We start from the raw sequence: 22,183 nt of genomic DNA on the forward strand, positions 1-22,183 counted from the left end.
CTCCGAAGCATGTTTTCTTTTTTGTTTTTTTTCTGGACCCATTCAATGTGGTTTCCATTTGCTTACGTTGCAGAAAGCCAGTCATGAAATATTTTGTGCTGAACTGCCCATTCACCCACACAGTTAAAGTTCTTGTTCATAAACTGACTCACCCTATTCAAATGTAGTGCAATTCTACAGTATGACTGAGTTGTTATGGGCCCTACAGGATGTCATGTTCTTACGCTGTGAAATTCTGTCTTTCTTCACGTGATCTAAATAGTAAAATGTATGAAAAAGTAATGCCTCTGTTACTTTGGTAACTAATCTGTGTGACACAGAAGAAAACAGAGACTGCAGAGGACATGCACATTAGGCCTGTATTTTTGTTTTCAAGCACTCAACAAGCAATTAGTTATGACTCCCAAACTTTATGGTGAGAAAAAGTTGTCATAAAAAGCACTGGTCACTTTCATTTAAATCTGGAGTGGCCAAACAAATATTTTAATTACATTTCCATCGCTTGTTAAAAGAAGCCAAAAACAGAGACAATACTTTTTGGTGGGGAAACATAATGTTTAGAATGTGCTTTGCTTGGCCTTGATGGCTGTAAAACAGTAAACACACTTATTTTTTTCTCAAGAAAAGCTGGTCTGACCTCTAATTCCTCAATGTTAGGGAGCTTCTCCCATGGCCTTTGATCAGCCCAGAGCTATTTTTCTTCCCATAGCCATGCCACTGGCGGAAGTGGAGCCATTTGAGGACATTGGGGACAAAGGAACAACGTGCAGGGATTCAGGGAGATGTCGCAGACACACAGGCGGACATGCACGGTCACTCACACACAGGCACACAGACACACAGGCGGACATGCACGGTCACTCACACACAGACACACAGACACACAGGCGGACATGCACGGTCACTCACACACAGACACACAGACACACAGGCGGACATGCACGGTCACTCACACACAGACACACAGACACACAGACACACAGGCGGACATGCACGGTCACTCACACACAGGCACACAGACACACAGGCGGACATGCACGGTCACTCACACACAGACACACAGACACACAGGCGGACATGCACGGTCACTCACACACAGACACACAGTTTCAATTTCATGGTTCAAGTTGTAATGCCACGTACACAAGTACAGGGAAATGCCTTTCTTGCAAATCCAAAACCCAACAATGCAATAATCAATAATGTAATACTAGAAAAAAACACATGAGAAATAAGAAATATGAACACACACACACACACCAGTGGAGACTGGTGACTTGAAAAATTGAGGAGGATGGGAGACCTATAGGCGTAGAACGCATGGAGACGACAAAGTGTGTTTCAAAAATCGTCAAAAATAATTTTAACCTAAAGCATTTAATAAAGACATTTATAGTACAATAGTATGGAGAATCGAAATGAGAGGGCTACTAACAGTGTAGGAAAGGGATCATAGCAGTAATTGAATGAGGGTATGAGGCATGAGTTGAGGTGTTCAGAGGCTTGACCAGTGGAGGACAGGATTTTACTGAGAAGACAAAAAACAATCAATCATTGATGTGTAATAACATGATTGTTTTTGTGTATGTGATTGACTCTACATACAGTAATGAGAGAAAATTGATAGGGGTACTCACAGTGCTTGGAGAGGAAACATTCAACGTGCCAGTGGATGAGTGGGCACATGAGACACGGCTTCAGTTCATGTCAGGAGAGAGTTGACAATGATAGTGGAGTGGAGTGGTCATCACCTCTTAATCAGGGAACAGAATAGCAGATACATTCCATTACAGCTGCACCATCGTAGGTTTGAACATGATGTTAAACTCAGACATCTCAAAATTCATGAAGTCAAACACAGACTGCGCATCTCGCCCACTTGACACATCAAGGTAGCTCAAGAAACTTTCCTGAATAAAGCCCTGATCATCCACATACCTGATGATAACTAACAACTGCAATGCAAGCAGTCTGGTGGCACCATAGGTCCCAGAGTGGTGGGGAATTTTTTACCTCCTGGTGCCTGGAGTTTTTCCTTATCTGTTAACCTGACCAGAAAAACTCTGGACCCTATAAGGTATGACAGTGATTAATCAGTTGTTAAAAGGTTTTATATGGGCTATGATGGGACAGGTTCTTCCTAATCAAGTCACATGGTTTAAAAAACTCCTGGCTCTGGGGGGATGAATCCATTCAAACTGCAGCTACCTTATATTTGTTCATATACATTATATTTAGACTAGATTAGGAGGGGGATTTCCTTTACCCAGACACAGACAACAACTGATAGGTAATAGAACTCACAGGGCTGAGCTTGTTTTTTGCATGTTTGCAACTGTAGGCCTTATAAAAATGTACTCACATCTGTCCTCACTATTATGTTGACTGATTAGTTCCAGCTCATCATTTTGGATTAAAAACATATACGCAGCCTAGCCAGCTCAATCTTGAATATAAACAACATTTTATCACATTCACATTTTCTCCTGACACACAAATGGACTATAAATACATAACGTTACCAATTAGTTACCCTGACCAGATGGACAGAGCACATAGGCTGTATACAGCTGCTCTATTTAGTAGTCTTCAGTTGATCAGACGGAAAAATGGTCTCATTTTCATCCCACACAGCATGTATAATTTCTAATGTTTAGGTGTCACCTAGGCTGCTGCAACATTTATGTCATGAGTTTTTGCTTGTGTCTGTCTGGAGTGACCATGTGTTATCATCTTTGCTAAATAAATACCGGAGGAAAGCCAAAAAAATGCGCTGTGTCAACCTCTCTTTTTAATCTACATTTTAATGGATGATGCGATGGAAGCTATCAAATCATTCAGAATTGTTTTCTACTTCCTAGAAAAGACAGTCGAAAGTTCGATATGTTCAGCAAGTAAAGCATAGTAACGTGCAATAACCTCTGCAAGCTCCTTGTAGTTGCCCTTGTTGGCGGAACTTTCCCTCTCGTCGTGTCCTACCAATGCAGCTTTTTCCCAGAATCTTGAATCTGATGTGGGCATTTATATGCTCCCTTCTTTTGTTTTGCCATTTAGCTGAACGATCGATGTTCTTCAGGTCACTGTAACCACCTTTTGACCAAGGCTCAGACTTTCCAAAAAGCAGGCAAGGCCAGCAATACAGGCGGCTTGATGAAAGGCTCCCTGTTAACCAGCTATACTTTTGATACCAGTTGATATTGAACGTCTGCACCTTTTCATCCTTCTACGTGAAACTGATGTCAGGCGAAGGTCGACCCTTGCTTTTAATTCACACCTTTTTCGTGTACCTCAGAGAATGAAAGGGGTTCTTCAACAAAAAGTGAAAAAGGTGAAAAAAAGTGAAAAAACTGCACCCTCGCGCTGGTAGCTAGCTAGCTACTAAAGTCAGCAAGGCTAACTTTGATTTTTTTTTTAAATAAATTGTCCTAACTGGATACAAAAATTAAATTCTAAAACCAGGGTATATACCTACTTCGTCTCCTGTAATTTGAAAAAACGAATTTGAATTTAATAATATCCCAAAAATGCTCAACTATTACTCTTCACTCTTAATCTCTATCCAACAATGTCACCAATATTCTCAACAGATAGAACCCACATAATGCTCTGTGGCACAGTCCCAATACAACACACTAGGATCGTTCTCTGATCCTAATTCTATGATTAGATGAACAACATGTTAGTTCATACTGCAAAAGCTTTGATTGGAGGAGGACGTCCTCTGGAAGTGTTCATAATTACCATGTATGTCTATGGAAGTGGGTGAGGCCTACAAGCCTCTTAGGTTTTGTATTGAAGTCAATGTAGCCAGAGGAGGACGGAAGCTATCTGTCCTCCGGCTACACCATGGTGCTACCCCAGAAGTTACTGTAGACCTTCATTGCAAAACAATCAGTTATTTGGTGACATACGAATATATTTAGTATAGTTTTATCTAAAAATGTGAACTTTTTTAATGTTTCTAATGTTTTTATTTTTATGAAATTTAACTGAGGAGGATGGTCCTCCCCTTCCTTCTCTGAGGAGCCTCCACTGACGCGCACACACACACACACACACACACACACACACACACACACACACACACACACACACACACACACACACACACACACACACACACACACACACACACACACACACACACACACACACACACACACACACACACACACACACACACACACACAGCACAGCACAGACACAGAGCTAAGCTCTGTCTTACTACACAAGGCTCTGTGAGGCAGACGGATAATTATGATTCCAAACGTCCACCTTGCAATTGAAACTTGTCTGGAGTGGCTCCAGAAGACAGTGCTGAAGCGCACAGCTGAGGAACTGCTGATGGACAGTGCACACTCCCCAGAGGCTTTCACAGACACGTTACGTACGTCAGCACTCAGTCACAACCAGAGACGCAGGAAATCAGACACATGATTGCCACGTCTGGTGTGTTTACAGGCTGCAAAGATACCACCTCACTTTTCTCTTTTCTTTGCATCTCACAGACGAAAAAAAACACGAGATGATATATTGTATAAGTACATCCACAGTCTGTGTATCAGAAAGGAATCCTCTCTGCGTGCTACTGTAACCATTTCAGTGTCCTATGCAGCAGCCCTGGAATATGTTGAGCCACAGTGAAGCCATGAAACATCCCAAATCCTTCTATTCCATAGAGGTATCATTGTGAATGGCCTCCCAGGAAACTATGCAAGCCAGGAATGTTGGGAGAGTTATGACCGAGACAGAGTAAGGGTGAGAAGGTGCTCTCCCCTCCTGATAAGATCTAATGGAAATTAGTTATCAATAGTGTTTACTTTCAACAGAAATATGTCATTAAAAAATGACCAATTTACCCCTTTTACCAAAGAGCACCTTCTATCTACCAAAATATACTATAGTGTACCTTAGTAGCGCTTCCCTTCCTCCTCTTTCTACTAGAAATATGTCATTGTTCAATTTGGTAATGCACAAAATGTCTCAGCCCTCATAGAGTTATTGCAATGGTGGTGACATGTATTGTGCTAGATATTAATGCAATTAATTAAAAGCACAATGTTGTCATTAGTCCACACCATTACACATAATAACAATTCAATTCTAATACCCATAGTGTGGCATATTGTTTTTACAATCATAAAATGACAGAAAATTGCTACAAAACACATCGCTGGCTGCCAAAAGTAGTTTTTCAGGCCCAGTAAATATGATTTGATTTTATCTGATTATTTACAGCCCAAATAATCCATTAGGGAATGAATCTCATTCTGATCTGCTTTGGACTGGCAGAGACCGAAGGAGAGTCGATGTAACAAAGACACCCAACACGCAGAGTAAAAGGGTGCAATATCAGCCTATGTTTATGAAACAGACTACCCTGCTGTAGGATAACTGTTTTCACAGTGATATAACAGCAGACGGGTGGATCCCACCCTCTCTTAGGCCGTACCAGGATGACTGGGGTCAGTGTTATCATGTTGATTCACATTTCTCCCTGTTATTTCATATCCCTGATGCCTGTTGGCTGCAGCACCAGGGGGAAGGGATACTGAGGGACAGATCTGCCATGCCCAGTAATATGAAACAATATTATTCAACCACATATTTCTTTTTAGAACATCATCCATTGTTCAGTCATGAGTAGGGCCAGGAGTTTTGCTGTCCACGTAACATGTAACCTGAGGACATACACACTTTGAAAAAAAGCTGCTATCTAGAACCTAAAATGGTTCTTCAGCTGGCACACATGTAGAACCCTTTCCCAAAAGGGTTCTACCTGGAACCAAAAAGAGTTCTACCTGGAACCTAAAAGGGTTCTGCTATGAGGACAGTCGAAGAACCCTTTTGGAACCCTTTTTGTCGAAGAGTGTAGCCAATAGCTAATGCCCATTCTGGTCAGCTCACACGGTCAGGAAGAACTCTTTCAGTTCTGGATACTATAAAGTGACAATTAGTGGCATTGGCTGAACGTGGATGAATGTGTTCTTTTCTAGTTGCTGTTGGTCTTGTTTTGTTGTTGTTTATCTATGTGGTTTATGGTTTGCTTCTTTTAGAAGCAATGTCCACTTCATAATCACGTTTCTCTCCCATCAAATGAGAACATGGAGCCTCCGCATCTGTCGCACCCTCCTCTTATTAATGTCTCCTGATCTGTTATTTGTGGCATTTATATCTTCCGCAGTATAATTGCATCTTATGATATGGGTGACTTTGCAAAGCTTTATTTATTATTTTAAGTCCAAAATTGTCCATATGCTTTAGATTTGCTATTTATACAATTTTTGGACCAGGTTTTGTCTCAGTGATTTGGTAAATACCATAGTCTTTGCCTTTCTGACTCTCAGACCTCACTTAGAGGGCCAGAGAATAATGATAATCATGGTGACACTCATGACAGTAATAAGTGTTTTGTACTAACATTTCAAATGACTTGGCATGTGCAGGTATTGTGGTAATTGTCGGTTTGAGTCTGAGGAGGGTAATTCACATCAAACTAGCTCTCTGGAGAGTATCACGGCCACCCATAGCTGATTTAACTGTGTTATTACTGACAGCTAGCAGACACAAACACAGACACAGAGCTCAGCTTAAACACACCCTGAGCATGGGATATGTCACCAAGAGCTTTCAACACCCTTCTGAAAGGTCATTTTCAGTACCTTGTGTTGTGACAATTTACAGGAAAACGTAGGAGTAATGGCACCTACCCTGAAAACCAAAATGAGTCGTTAGGACTCCCCCGGAACGTCCCCGAGGACATTTTTAGGATGTCTTGGGACATTGTGTCATGATCCACTGGAGGTTTTTGTGTAGTTCCCAGGTTGTCCCGTGGACGTCACCTGATGATCGCAAAGAAACTTCATTACACATCACCCCTTGTAACTATTGCCAACCCCATCAAGGCCATGATTGGTGAACCACTGAGACATTCACACAGCTCTTTGTCTTTTAGCAATGCTAGGCACACACAAACAGTGCTTTAAACATAGTGTTTTCAATGTACATATTTTACGTACTTTGATATACGACTACAGTCCTCACCTGGGATTTGAACTCACAATCTCTCAGTTCACGGCATTCCAAACCTCCTGCTACACCACCATGCCTGTATCAATGACTGATTTCACCTGTAGGCCTATTCCTACTCTTTGCACTTCAAAGTAAATCTCAACTCTGTTAAAAATACATTCAAGAAAAACGATTATATTGATCATAGTGATTCAGGAGTAACATTAAAACAGAATAATAGGCCCCACCAACATTAGACAACTACAGTATACTGAAAACCCAAACTCAAGTTGCTCAAATAAGTACATGAAATCAATGAAATAATAGTCAGATTAACTGATAACTAAAATAGCTTTGCAGGTGGTACTATTTTGCTGAGTGCAGATGGGTAATGAATGTGTAAGGGAAATTCTACAGACTTTATGGTTCAGCAGAAAGATCAGTATACTCCAAATCCAGAGGTTATGAGTTCAAATCAGTACTAAGATTAAGTCAGTACTAAGATTAAAGATATTTACACTATTTTAGCTGAACAGCCTACCACTTACCTTAAACCCCCCATACCATTTCATTACTTTACTTATAATGGTTTGGGACACCTGGGAACATCACGGGACAAAAATGTCCAGGGGACCATGACACAACGTCCCAAGAACGTCCTCGGGGCAAACTGGGAACGAGATAAAACCTCCAAGGGACCATGACACAATGTCCCAATAAAGTTAAGGGGATCTTCAGGAGACCATGACACAACGTCCCATGAACTTTCTACAAACGCTCTCAGGGACGTCCCCATGACAACCCGGGAACTATACAAAACCTCCAGGGAACCATGAAACAACGTCCCCAAAACATCCTAAAAATGTCCTTGGGAACTTCCCAGGGAAAAACCGGGACTTCGACAAAACCACCAAGGGGCCATGGCACAATGTCCCAAGAACATCTTAAAAACATCCTCAGAACAACAGCCACGCTCAAGGTCCTAAACGATATCATAACCGTCATCGATAAGAGACAGTACTGTGCAGTTGTATTCATCGACCTGGCCAAGGCTTTCGACTCTGTCAATCACCACATTCTTATTGGCAGACTCAACAGCCTTGGTTTCTCAAATGACTGCCTCGCCTGGTTCACCAACTACATCCCAGACAGAGTTCAGTGTGTCAAATCGGAGGGCCTGGCAGTCTCTATGGGGGTGCCACAGGGTTCAATCCTCGGGCCGACTCTTTTCTCTGTATACATCAAGGATGTCGCTCTTGCTGCTGGTGATTCTCTGATCCACCTCTACGCCGACGATACCATTCTGTATACTTCTGGCCCTTCTTTGGACACTGTGTTAACTAACTTCCAGACGAGCTCAATGCTATACAACTCTCCTTCCGTGGCCTCCAACTGCTCTTAAATGCAAGCAAAACTAAATGCATGCTCTTCAACCGATCGCTGCCCACACCTACCCACCCGTCCAGCATCACTACTCTGGACGGTTCTGACTTAGAATATGTGTACAACTACAAATACCTAGGTGTCTGGTTAGACTGTAAACTCTCCTTCCAGACTCATATTAAGCATCTCCAATCCAAAATTAAATCTAGAATCGGCTTCCTATTTCGCAACAAAGCATCCTTCACTCATGCTGCCAAACATACCCTCGTAAAACTGACTATCCTACCAATCCTTGACTTCGGCAACGTCATTTACAAAATAGCCTCCAACACTCTACTCAGCAAATTGGATGCAGTCTATCACAGTGCCATCCATTTTGTCACCAAAGCCCCATATACTACCCACCACTGCGACCTGTATGCTCTCGTTCGCTGGCCCTCTCTTCATATCTGTCGCCAAACCCACTGGCTCCAGGTCATCTATAAGTCGTTGCTAGGTAAAGCCCCGCCTTATCTCAGCTCACTGGTCACAATAGCAGCACCCACCCGCAGCACGCACTCCAGCAGGTATATTTCACTGGTCACCCCCAAAGTCAATTCCGCCTTTCCTTCCAGTTCTCTGCTGCCAATGACTAACATCAAGGCGGTGACCCGTTCCTGTAGGTTCATGCTCTACAACATTCGCAGAGTACGACCCTGCCTCACACAGGAAGCGGCGCAGGTCCTAATCCAGGCACTTGTCATCTCCCGTCTGGATTACTGCAACTCGCTGTTGGCTGGGCTCCCTGCCTGTGCCATTAAACCCCTACAACTCATCCAGAACGCCGCAGCCCGTCTGGTGTTCAACCTTCCCAAGTTCTCTCACGTCACCCCGCTCCTCCGCTCTCTCCACTGGCTTCCAGTTGAAGCTCGCATCCGCTACAAGACCATGGTGCTTGCCTACGGAGCTGTGAGGGGAACGGCACCTCCGTACCTTCAGGCTCTGATCAGGCCCTACACCCAAACAAGGGCACTGCGTTCATCCACCTCTGGCCTGCTCGCCTCCCTACCTCTGAGGAAGTACAGTTCCCGCTCAGCCCAGTCAAAACTGTTCGCTGCTCTGGCACCCCAATGGTGGAACAAACTCCCTCACGACGCCAGGTCAGCGGAGTCAATCACCACCTTCCGGAGACACCTGAAACCCCACCTCTTTAAGGAATACCTAGGATAGGATAAAGTAATCCTTCTAACCCCCCCCCCCCTTAAAAGATTTAGATGCACTATTGTAAAGTGGTTGTTCCACTGGATATCATAAGGTGAATGCACCAATTTGTAAGTCGCTCTGGATAAGAGCGTCTGCTAAATGACTTAAATGTAAATGTAAATGACTGGAACGAACTGCAAAAATCACTGAAGCTGGAGACTCATTTCTCCCTCACTAACTTTAAGCATCAGCTGTCAGAGCAGCTCACAGATCACTGCACCTGTACATAGCCAATCTGTAAATAGCCCATCCAACTACCTCATCACCATATTATTTATTTTGCTCCTTTGCACCCCAGTATCGCTACTTGCACACTCATCTTCTGCACATCTATCACCCCAGTGTTTAATTTGTCATACTGTAATAATTTCGCCACTATTTATTGCCTCACCCCCCTTATCCTACCTCATTTGCACACACTGTATATAGACTTTCTCTATTGTATTATTGAATGTATGTTTGTTTATTCCATGTGTAACTGTGTTGTTGTTTGTGTCGCACTGCTTTGCTTTATCTTGGCTAGGTCGCAGTTGTAAATGAGAACTTGTTCTCAACTAGCCTACCTGGTTAAATAAAGGTGAAATAACATAAAATAAAATAAAAAACAAACCAGGAACGAGAAAAAGGTCCATCAGAGAACGTTTCTGTGGGACCAGCATGCAATGTCGTAATGACTAGAAAAAATGAAAGTCCTGAGAACATCCTAAAAAGGTCCTGACATGGTCCTGATATGGTCCTCAGTGATGTCCTGGTAATTTACAGGAAACTAGACAAAGGTTCCACAGAGAATGTTCCCTTGGGACCCTCAAACAAGGTCCTAAGGACGTTGTACCGAAACCCTTAATAAGGTACTTAATGGGAATGTCGCCGAATGTCCTCAGGATGTCCCCTGTTTGGTTGGTAACTCATTTGTCATGTCTATATTTATTTTTGGATGTTTTTAGCTGGGTACTTTCGAACTGAAGATTTTGGATGTATTTTAATTTGCCCAGTTATAGTCTGTTATAAGTTATAGTAAGTTATAGTCTGGCTTTGTTTATTTGCATAGGTTTTATGAGCATCAACACCCTCTAATTATAGCCTGTCATTGATGCTACAGCCTTCTGTTGATTCATTCATGGCTTTTTCTCAGACTTTGCCCAAAACGAGTGTGATTGTTTCCTGGAAGTCATCTCCACCCCTAGAGAATGTAACTTTATTTGAGTACAATTTAGATAATTATTATTCACAGGCCAATGTGTCAGAATACAGGGGGTTAGGATATTTTTTAAAATATAAATCTAATAATAAAAGTTATATTTGTTTAACTCTTCCCTGCACTCAATGACCAAAAAACGCCCTCTCTTACCTCATGGGTGGAATGTTATTAATATTTTTCATAATTTCATAATTAATAAAGTTGTTTTTTTTTACGATGAAAATCCGGTGTTTCTGACATCTACTTTAACAAAGTGCAGGACAAACAATTGACCATGATATATACAATCTGGAGTATCAGTCGTTATCTGAAACAGATGTTGTTTTAGCTCATTTTCTTTTCTTAACAACAATTTTGGACTCGGTTAGTGTTTGAACTTTGACCTTTCAGTCTTTGTCAATGTGCTGCCTGAGCCAGAGAGACATGCAGCACTTGTTTCTGGGGGGGGATTGTTTGGCCTTATTTGTTGCAGGAGGTCCTCCTCAAGGCCTTGCTTTGAGAACTGTAAACGCAGACACCGGTGACTTCCTGGTGTAATTACTTTCCCGACTCCCTGCGTCAGGAACTTCCAATTCCGGGTTATTAATAGCTGTGACTGTTGAAAGGCATCATTAACTAAGAACAAAGAGGGAAGGAACAACACACTGTGTAGATGTTTTCTTTTTAACAATGAGAATGTTACAGTTATACTGAGTGGCAGATTCCACAGGGGGTTGTCATTGTCAAGAGGTGATCGACGTGGGAAATAAGGTCGCAACAGTACACTGTTTCTGCATGACATGTTGTCTGTATTTAAGATAGCATGTTCTGTGTAATGAAAAACGTTATTGTGCTCTTCACAGTCATGAACAGCTGAAGTCGGAAGTTTACATACACTTAGGTTGGAGTCATTAAAACTCGTTTTTCAACCACTACACAAATTCTTGTTAACAAACTATAGTTTTGGCAAGTTGGTTAGGACATCTACTTTGTGCATGACACAAGTAATTTTTCCAACAATTGTTTACAGACAGATTATTTCACTTATAATTTACTGTATCACAATTCCAGTGGGTGAGAAGTTTACCTACACTAAGTTGACTGTGCCTTTAAACAGCTTGGAAAATCAATCCCAGAACAACAGCAAAGGACCTTGTGAAGATGATGGCGGAAACAGATACAAAAGTGTCTATATCCACAGCAAAATGAGTCCTATATCGACATAACCTGAAAGGCCGCTCAGCAAGGAAGAAGCCACTGCTCCAAAACCGCCATAAAAAAGCCAGACTACAGTTTGCAACTGCACATGGGGACAAACTTTTTGGGGAAATGTCCTCTGGTCTGATGAAACAAAAATAGAACTATTTGGCCATAATGACCATCGTTATGTTTGGAGGAAAAGGGGGACGCTTGCAAGCTGAAGAACACCATCCCAAGCGTGAAGCACGGGGGTGGCAGCATCATGTTGTGGGGGTGCTTTGCTGCAGGAGGGACTGGTGCACTTCACAAAATAGATGGCGTCATGAGGAGGGGAAATTATGTGGATATATTGAAGTAACATCTCAAGACATCAGTCAGGAAGTTAAAGCTTGGTCGCAAATGGGTCTTCCAAATGGACAATGACACCAAGCATACTTCTAAAGTTGTGGCAAAATGGCTTAAGGACAACAAAGTCAATGTATTGGAGTGGCCATCACAAAGCCCTGACCTCAATCCTATAGAAAATTTGTGAGCAATCTGAAAAAGCGTGTGCGAGCAAGGAGGCCTACAAACCTGACTCAGTTACACTAGCTCTGTCAGGAGGAATGGGTCAAAATTCACCCAACTTATTGTGGGAAGCTTGTGGAAGGCTACCCGAAACATTTGACCCAAGTTAAACAATTTAAAGGCAATGCTACCAAATACTAATTGAGTGTATGTACATTTCTGACCCACTGGGAATGTGATGCAAGAAATAAAAGCTGAAATAAACCATTCTCTCTACTATTATTCTGACATTCACATTCTTAAAATAAAGTGGTGATCCTAACTGACCTAAAACAGGGAATTTTTCCTAGGATTAAATGTCAGGAATTGTGAAAAACTGAGTATAAATGTATTTGGCTAAGGTGTATGTAAACTTCTGACTTCAACTGTATAACTGTGTGCTGTGCTGTGCTGTACTGTCTTGCCTGCAGTCTATATTCCATCAGGCCTGCTCGGTGCTGGGTGGATTCCAATGTATGGAAAGATAGAGAGGAGATTTCCTCTTCTAGGGTTTTATTCAAGGGGGCTAAATAAACACTGTGTGTACTCAGCGTCTGGCTGTATATTAACAGTGTACGAAAAACATGGCTCATAAGGAATCACAGGAGCTTAATGTAGACTGGGTAATTTGTGGCTGGCTCCAGACAGTGGACATTACATCTTCCAGCCCAGTGACCGCATTGACGCATGTGTGGAGGCTTTGTTATCCTACCCTGGCTCTGCTGCTTATGCCCTGTGAATACAGTAAAGTTGGGCCGCATTATGTACACAGTAAGCAAACAATTACTAAGACAGCAGTATGAAGCCAGTAAATGTATTTGTTTTGTGTTTGTTTTGGGATGTGGGATTTAAACATGATATACTGTATTTTGTGCTGTGTTTTGTCTTATTATTATTATGTATTGAAAGATCAGTCACGCACAGGTGTACGCACACACACGTCAACACTCTCAGAGACACACAGACATAGGCAAGGAATGTCGTCCAGGAGTCTTCCAGAATCATTCAATTATCAAATTCACCCCCCCCCCGCAGTGTACAGTGTGTCGTTTGCTTGACCTCTCTGTAATTTTCCTGAAGGACATCCTGAAGAGGAACAATAGCGGAGAACAAAGTGGAGCAGCGGTTCCCAAGCTTTCCACACCATTGTTCATCTCACAATCGTACCACTCAGTCCACTGCGCCATGACACCTGCACTTCAGAGTAAATCCCATCAAACAGTGTGCCACACATTCAACACCACCCACTTGACGAGAATTTGAAAAGGGGGAAAAATATTATGAATTTAATGTAAAGTCCTGGCTGGGGAAACAGACAAAATGTCAAAGTCAGAAAGGCTTACAGCAGGTCCACTGCAAGGCAGAGTGTCTGTATCCCTAGGGCAAATGCTGTAAGTAGTGATAATGTAAATCCTGCAATCGCTCAAACAGGCAATAAACCTTCAAATAGGATATAGATGGATATGTTTTCCCTTGTTTATTTTCTGATGTGCACTGCTGGGCTTCCTCCCCAAAATGTACAGTACACATTGTTCCGGTGGTTGATCCGTTGACAAAACTCCAATCTGTTTACAATAAAATGTAACAAACCACCCATAATTCTGTCCAGAGCCACGTCTATTTGTCAGCACATGTTTGTGAGTAAACAATCAGGACACCTCTGGTGGAAGCTAAACACACACATGCCTGGAAACAGCTCTCTGAGCCGGAGGAAGTGAGGGAGGCATGACCGCACTGCCACTCCCCTGAGCTCTGGGATCTCTTTATAAACTACCAGGGAAGTCTGCATGCCTCCCTGACATAGGCAACTACCACACTGGAGACCATTAGATTAAGCTAAATGTACCCCCGTATAATGCTCATGGGGAATGGACCAGTTATGTTTTTAACAATGTAATAGCTTTGTTTTAAGAACAAATGACAAATGTCTTATTAATTGTTGTTTCCTGCTTATAATTATTATAAATGTTCTCAAGAGATAGGGCTATAATGGCCATCATTGTTAATTTTTCCCACCTGGTTAAACAAGTTCCAAAAGGTTTATTGATATAAAGATAGACCCGTTCTGGCCGAGAAGCACATCAAGCAATGTACAAATAAAGGTTCACAGAAAGGTGAATACTTGAAGTGACTTGAAAAACATATTTGGGTTATCCAACTTTGCCCCTGCACAATACTGAACAATGTGCACTTGATCTGGCCACGCAGCATGTGGACCCATATGGAGAAGACGGACAGCTGTTCTCACAGTCAGAGAGGATCAAACATAATATATACAAGCTATTAGGTTCCTGTGTTGATAATACCACATTGAGAGATGTAGAGGACATCACCTTATATAAGGTCTTATGGCATTTTTTTGCAATCCTTATATGATTATATTACATATTTTGTAGCTTACCTCTCAAGAAAATACATATTTTACACACTATTTAAGTAGCTTCTGTAGGTTATTACCCATCTCCGTTACAGCCACACATATCCTGAAAAAATCAACTTGGGGCCTCTGAGAACGAACATGCAGGAAGGATAAGAAAGTTAATTTGCTTCCTCTGTTGTTATCCTTCACAAAGGCTTTGTGAGCAGGCAGAATGTTGAGACCACAGACAGGGACAAACAGTAGGCTTCCCATTATTGTTTTTCAGGGTGAGACACTGATCCACGTCCCTCCGTCACCCCCAGGGGCCCCTGCCCTCCGGAACCCCAGGTAGTGACCGTGAGAGGCACATTTTTTAATTCTGTTCGGACAAAAGGTCGGGTAGAGGAATTCCCATTGGAATCCACACACTCATTCTGTTGATCTCAGCTGTGTATGATTGTCTTTCTTTCTCCTTACTGTGCGAGGGCGGCTTTCAATTTTAATCTTCTCTTCAGCAGGCATAGGTCCAGGGAAAAGGGGCTCACAATGGTGGGGGATGACCATGTTGGCACAAAAGCCAATATAAATCCAAATACACACAGCCCATCTGGGTTCTGCATGCCATTGAGCACTTCTTTCTCCCTTTTCTCTCCCTCAGCATTTCATTCTGATTCAGTGTAAATCATGTTTAAAGTACCGAGAGAGGATAGGCACAGCTGTCAGATTAAACTGCCCTTTTTCATTTCACCCTGACAATCTAGGGAGGGGAGCCTGGAGACTTTCTTATGTTAAGTTAAGAAGAGGATCACCATTGTGTGAGGTAGGCTAGGCCTCTCAGGGGTTCACTGCTGGCTGATCGCATCACCTGTCCAGTAGGAGCGGAGCAAACCCGTTACATTGGCTGACTCTCAGGTTTCCACAGCAACACAGCTTGAATTCCATCACAGAAGCTCTGAACTTTCTTCTTTTTTATTCATGTGGGTTAGATCTAGTGATGCATTTTGGGGATGTTGGTGCGTTTTAGGTTGATTTAGGCATTTCAATTGCGATGTGAACCTGAGTTATACTTGATTCACATCTTTTATATTTTTTATATTTGATGAGTAACAAATCAAGATACAATAGAGCAATCTAACATGCTTGTTCATGTTCAGCCATTGAGGAGGCTGTATTTCATTACTTGGATTGTTCAAAATCTTTAATGTGAGGGATTAGAAATGGCTCAGCAAACATTTTCATGGGAAATTGAACTGAGAGAAGTAGGTACAAAACCTCCATTGACACAAGGTTTTCTCTGCTGGAGATAGATTGTGGGTTCTATCAATGTAATTGTTTGCAGTATTTCTAATTCCACATTTTTAAATATACCCCCCCAGCCCTACCATCCCTACCCTGATTGGGAAAAACGAATGGACAACAATACTTCATGTACACGGTAAATAATGTAAATAATTATACATTGACCCTTTTGCCGCTAATCCATTCATCTTTAACCCCTTATTGTTATCATTAGATCATATTTTTAAAGCTAACAGTTCAATGGCCTTAATAAATAGGTATGGTGACAGAGGGCAACCTTGTTTTACGCCTCTTGACAATTCAAAGCTCTCAGAGAAGTAACCGTTATTTATTATTTTACATAAAGGATTGTTATACATTACTTTTACCTATTTTATGAGAGATTCTCCAAAGTTGAAAAAGTCTAGGCACTTATAAACAGATTCTAGACGTACTGTACCAAAGGCTTTCTCAAAATCTGCTATAAAGATTATACCTTGTTTCCCTGCCTTCTTATAGTTTTCCATTATTATCTTATATTATCTCCAATATATCTTCCTTTTAAGAATCTGATCTGATCGTGATGAATAATGTCCGGAAGTACCTTTTTTATTTTATGAGAAACCATCCTTGATGTGGAGGATGTGGACAATGTGTGACTACACTCACAATTTGTTTAAAAACATTTTTATTTCACCTTTATTTAACCAGGTAGGCCAGTTGAGAACAAGTTCTCATTTACAACTGCGACCTGGCCAAGATAAAGCAAAGCAGTTCGACAAAAACAACAACACAGAGTTACACATGGGATGAGCAAACGTACAGTCAATAACACAATAGATAAATCTATTTACAGTGTGTGCAAATGTAGTAAGATTAGGGAGGTAAGGCAATAAATAGGCCAAAGAGGCAAAATAATTACAATTTAGCATGAACACTGGATTGATAGATGTGCAGATGATGATGTGCAAGTAGAGATTCTGGGGTGCAAAAGAGCAACAAAAAAAATACAAAAAATAACAATATGGGGATGAGGTAGTTGGGTGTGCTATTTACAGATGGGCAGTGTACAGGTACAGTGATCGGTGAGCTGCTCTGACAGCTGATGCTTAAAGTTAGAGAGGGAGATATAAGTCTCCAGCTTCAGTGATTTTTGCAATTCGTTCCAGTCATTGGCAGCAGAGAACTGTAAGGAAAGGTGGCCGAAGCAGGTGTTGGCTTTGGGGATGACCAGTGAAATATACCTGTTGGAGCACGTGCTATAGGTGGGTGTTGCTATGGTAACCAGTGAGCTGAGATAAGTCAGGGATTTACCTAGCAAAGACTTATAGATGACCTGGAGCCAGTGGGTTTGGCGATGAATATGTAGCGAGGGCCAGCCAACGAGAGCATACAGGTCACAGTGGTAGGTAGTATATGGGGCTTTGGTGACAAAACAGATGACACTGTGATAGACTGCATCCAATTTGATGAGTAGAGTGTTGGAGTCTATTTTGTAAATGACATCGCCGAAGTCGAGGATCGGTAGGATAGTCACTTTTACGAGGGTATGTTTGGCAGCATGAGTGAAGGAGGCCTTGTTGCGAAATAGGAAGCCGATTCTAGATTTAATTTTGGATTGGAGATGCTTAACGTGAGTTTGGAAGGAGAGTTTACAGTCTAACCAGACACCTAGGTATTTGTAGATGTCCACATATTCTAAGTCAGAACCATCCAGGGTAGTGATGCTAGTCGGGCGGGCGGGTGCGGGCAGCAATCGGTTGAAGAGCAACCAATTTGATCAGTTTGATCATTTGGCCAATTTGTTTCGTGTCAAAACAACCCAATCACCTTATCTGACCTGAACATGTTTTGAATATTCATACGCAGGCGGTATGGGCATCCTAAATTTATATCACATTGTTCAGATTACAAGACATCTTAAGATCTAAGCTTGATCTAAAGCATCCACCCATGCAGCAAAACTTGAACAAAGACAAAAGCTAACCCAAAATCCCCCTGGCCTGGCTGTTTGTTTAACTCCATGCCTCACACCTTTCTGATTTTTGGAGGCGTGTTTTAACTTTGTCCAGAGGAATGTTCTGATGAGCCAGAGACACAGAAATAACACCCACATTCCTCCCATCTACTGAGGAGGAGAGAATGCAATTAGCACATATTAGAGAGAGTGGAGCAAGCCTGTCAGGACACAGGCTGGCGTACGGTACAGTAAGTCCACAACCCATCCTCTCAGCCCGCCACTCTGCTCCACTCTGGCCCCATGGGCCCCAGAGAGCAGTGGCTCTGCATGTCCCTGCACACATTGTAGCCTTTCTGCTGGGGGAAGACTGAATGATTTGACCCTGGAGGAAATGTGAGCTAATGCTCTGCTTCCTTCCAAGCCCTCAGTCTGTAAATAAGTCTTCAAAGACTGCGTTCACATGACAAATAATGTATATGGGTCAACATGGACTTTACAGTCATCAAAGGCGTGTGTTTTTAGGAGCCCCCCAGCCCTCCTTGAAGAAAGTAGGAACACATTGATTTTGATGCCAGTTCAACTCAATCAGCTGGTGTTTTAATTATAACCACACACTTCTGAAATTTAGATCATATGTTTAATTTAAAAAGTTTTATTGCATTTGTTACTTGAACTTGTATCTGTGATTTCATGACATAATTTGTCCTCCCAATTACAGCAGCAAGATAGCCAGAATCCAACAGAAATAGGACTAAAGAACTATTACTCCGACCACTGTCACTGGCCACAAGATAAGTGTATTTGGGTGGTAAAACATGGTGTGATGGAATCTGAATCACACCAGCCAACACAATTGAACCCAAGCAACTCACACCATTACCCAATGCCACCAAGCACACAAAACAAATCAACTCTTGCTTTGCAATTTGATGTGTGAAAACATTGACTCCTATGTTTGGGGATTCAGTGTATTTACTGTGGCTTGTTAAATGTGAGAGGCCAAATTGAGCACCTGATAGATCCTTGGATAAGGCTGCAAAACCCATATCTAATGTTCTATGACCACCATCCCTTATGATTCATCACTACAAAGCATCAACGCTTAGTGAACTGGATTTTCCCTGTAACGCTTGAATATGGAAAGGAATAGATAGCCACATAATATCATGAGTTATATTGAAACACGTGTGGATAGCAACACTGTTTACTGTCTTGTTATGGGTGTTGGCTCCAACAAAGCTTACCATATCATCACCTTGTAGGAGCCGTGGCCCACTTCAGATCGGAAACATCTGTCTCAAAGCAACGCGTTGAGTGTTGCCGGGGGTAAACATGCATATTTATGAAATGTGGCTGTGCTTGACCTTCTTTAAGGGGAATTCATTATTGGTGAGATGTCTTGAGGAGATGCCCATGTGGTGATGTGTTTGTTCACACTTGTAAACACAGCTGGGAAGACCAAACAGCAGACAGAGAATTCCCCATCTTCCCTCTGTCTCCCATCCCGCCTGCTTACCTTCACTAATACACACACATACTGCACACTCACATAACATGTGCACACATGCATACTGACTCCGCACACACTCACAAACACACTTTCATACTGACAACATAGGCTGCTGCTACTGTCTATTATCTATCCTGTTGCCTAGTCACTTTACCTCTACCTATATGTACATAGCTACCTCAATTACATCGTACCCCTGCACATTGACTCGGTACTACTACTTCCTGTATATAACCATGTTATTTCTACTCGTTATTGTCATTCACTGTGTATTTATTCCTCTTCACTATTTTTATTTTTTAACTTTATCTTTAACTTTGCATTGTTGGAAAAGGACCCGTAAGTAAGCATTTCACTGTTAGTCTATACCTGTTATTTATGAAGCATTTGACAAATTAAATGTGATTTGATTTGAAAGCCATGCCATGTTGCTTTTGAAAAGATGCCACGTCATTTTGGAGTCAACCTACTTCAAGATTGATGTTAGGGAAAAAGGCCTTGCACCTTGTGTGTTTGGTTAACTTAAGGACCCACTACAGACTCCCTATTTACTTAGTGTAGGATGTCTAAACTCTTAGGGTAAGGTTCCCCTGTTCCCTCTGAGGTGCAGTTTCAAGAGGCTGGGAGACAGCATAGCCCTTGGATTCTCACGATCACTGTGCCCCCCCCCCCCCCCCCCTCACTTTGTAACATAAACAAACACAACATGCAAGGTCCAGTAAACCGAGCGGCAGCCACCTTGCCAAGGTCCTTAATAAACTTAGGCTTTAAGCAAATTTGTCAGAAGCTTTTAAATGACTGCTAAATGTGTCTTTCCACACAGGAGGAAAAACTTATTCTCGGAGTGTATTGTAATGCTTTCCAAATCCTGCCTGAACCTGATTACTGTTAAATTATTTATTTCTATAAATCCTTCTGTTGAAAATCCACATCAACACTTCCTAATTGAATATTTTCTATGTAATCTGATAAAGAGCAATCTGGTCTGTATACATGGATTAGCTGGCTCTAAACCCCTCTGAATCTCTCTAGGTCAACAACAAAAAATTGTGCTAATGGTGCATTTCCCATTCCAAAGAGAAATCTGTTTTAGTATATCGGAAGATGCCATGTGCAACGAGTTTATGGATTATTTGTGGAGGAAAAGAACATACGCTAGACATAAAGCATAACGTGTCTCCAGTATCTCTGTATCCATAGAGTGCAGGAAGCAAACCTATTTGGCAGCATTATACTTTGAAAAGTTCAATGGACACTGATGCTCAGTATGGCAAAATGCCAAAACAACTGCTGAGAACACATGTGGAATTGCACACACACTGTCACGCCCTGACTGTAGAGATCCTTTTTATGTCTCTATTTTGGTTGGTCAGGGCGTGAGTTTGGGTGGGCATTCTATGTCTGGTGTTCTATGTTGTCCTTGTTTTGTATTTCTATGTGTTTGGCCTGGTATGGTTCTCAATCAGAGGCAGCTGTCTATCGTTGTCTCTGATTGAGAACCATACTTAGGTAGCCCGTTCCCACCTGTGTTTGTGGGTGGTTATTTTCTGTTTAGTGTTTGTTACACCTTTCAGAACTGTTCGTTGGTAGTTTTTGTTGTTTTTGTTCGCGTGTTCATCTTTATTAAAAGTATTATGGATACGTACCACGCTGCACTTTGGTCCTCCTTTCCTTCTTCCGACGACAATCGTTACACACACGTGCATGCACACACAGACACACGCTTAAGAACGCATACACGCACAGATACATACAGTGGCAAGAAAAAGTATGTGAACCCTTTGGAATTACCTGGATTTCTGCATCAATTTAACATAACATTTTATCTGATCTTCATCTAAGTCACATCAATACACAAACAGTGTGCTTAAAACCTTTTCTCAATAGGGGGTGCTGTTTTCACTTTGTAAAAATGTCGTTCCCAAATTAAACTGCCTCGTACTCAATTCTTGCTCGTACAATATGCATGATATTATTACTATTGGATAGAAAACACTCTCTAGTTTCTAAAACCGTTTGAATTATATCTGTGAGTAAAACAGAACTCAAGTTGGAGATAACTTCCTGTGAGGAAGTGAGAAATCTGAAATCAGGCAGGCTGTTCTGGGGTCAGTTTATTAATTTGCATGTCTTCTATTGGTCGAGATGCACTGCATACGCCTTCCCCTAGATGTCAGCAAATAGTGAGAATTGGAATGGAGTTGCTAGGCAGATCTGAGGCCATATAAATGGTCTTGGAACGTGGGGTGCAGTCTTTTCAACATTCGCCATGACGCAAGACAGACCTCAGGATGGCGTTCTGGAAAGTTCCCGTTATAGGCCTTAGATATATCCGGCTCTGATTTTATTCGATATAGGTGTTAAAGACATCATAATGTTGTTATTTTAAACCGAGTTATATCAGTTTATATCAGTATATTGCGATTTTCGGATATTTCTTTGTGCTGCGTTATAGTGAGTTGGGCACGTCTGGGCCACATGGCTAATGTTTACTGCTAATTCCAAAGTTGAAGGCGA

Source organism: Salvelinus namaycush, chromosome 29, assembly GCF_016432855.1.
Source record: "Salvelinus namaycush isolate Seneca chromosome 29, SaNama_1.0, whole genome shotgun sequence".
NCBI lineage: Eukaryota > Metazoa > Chordata > Actinopteri > Salmoniformes > Salmonidae > Salvelinus > Salvelinus namaycush.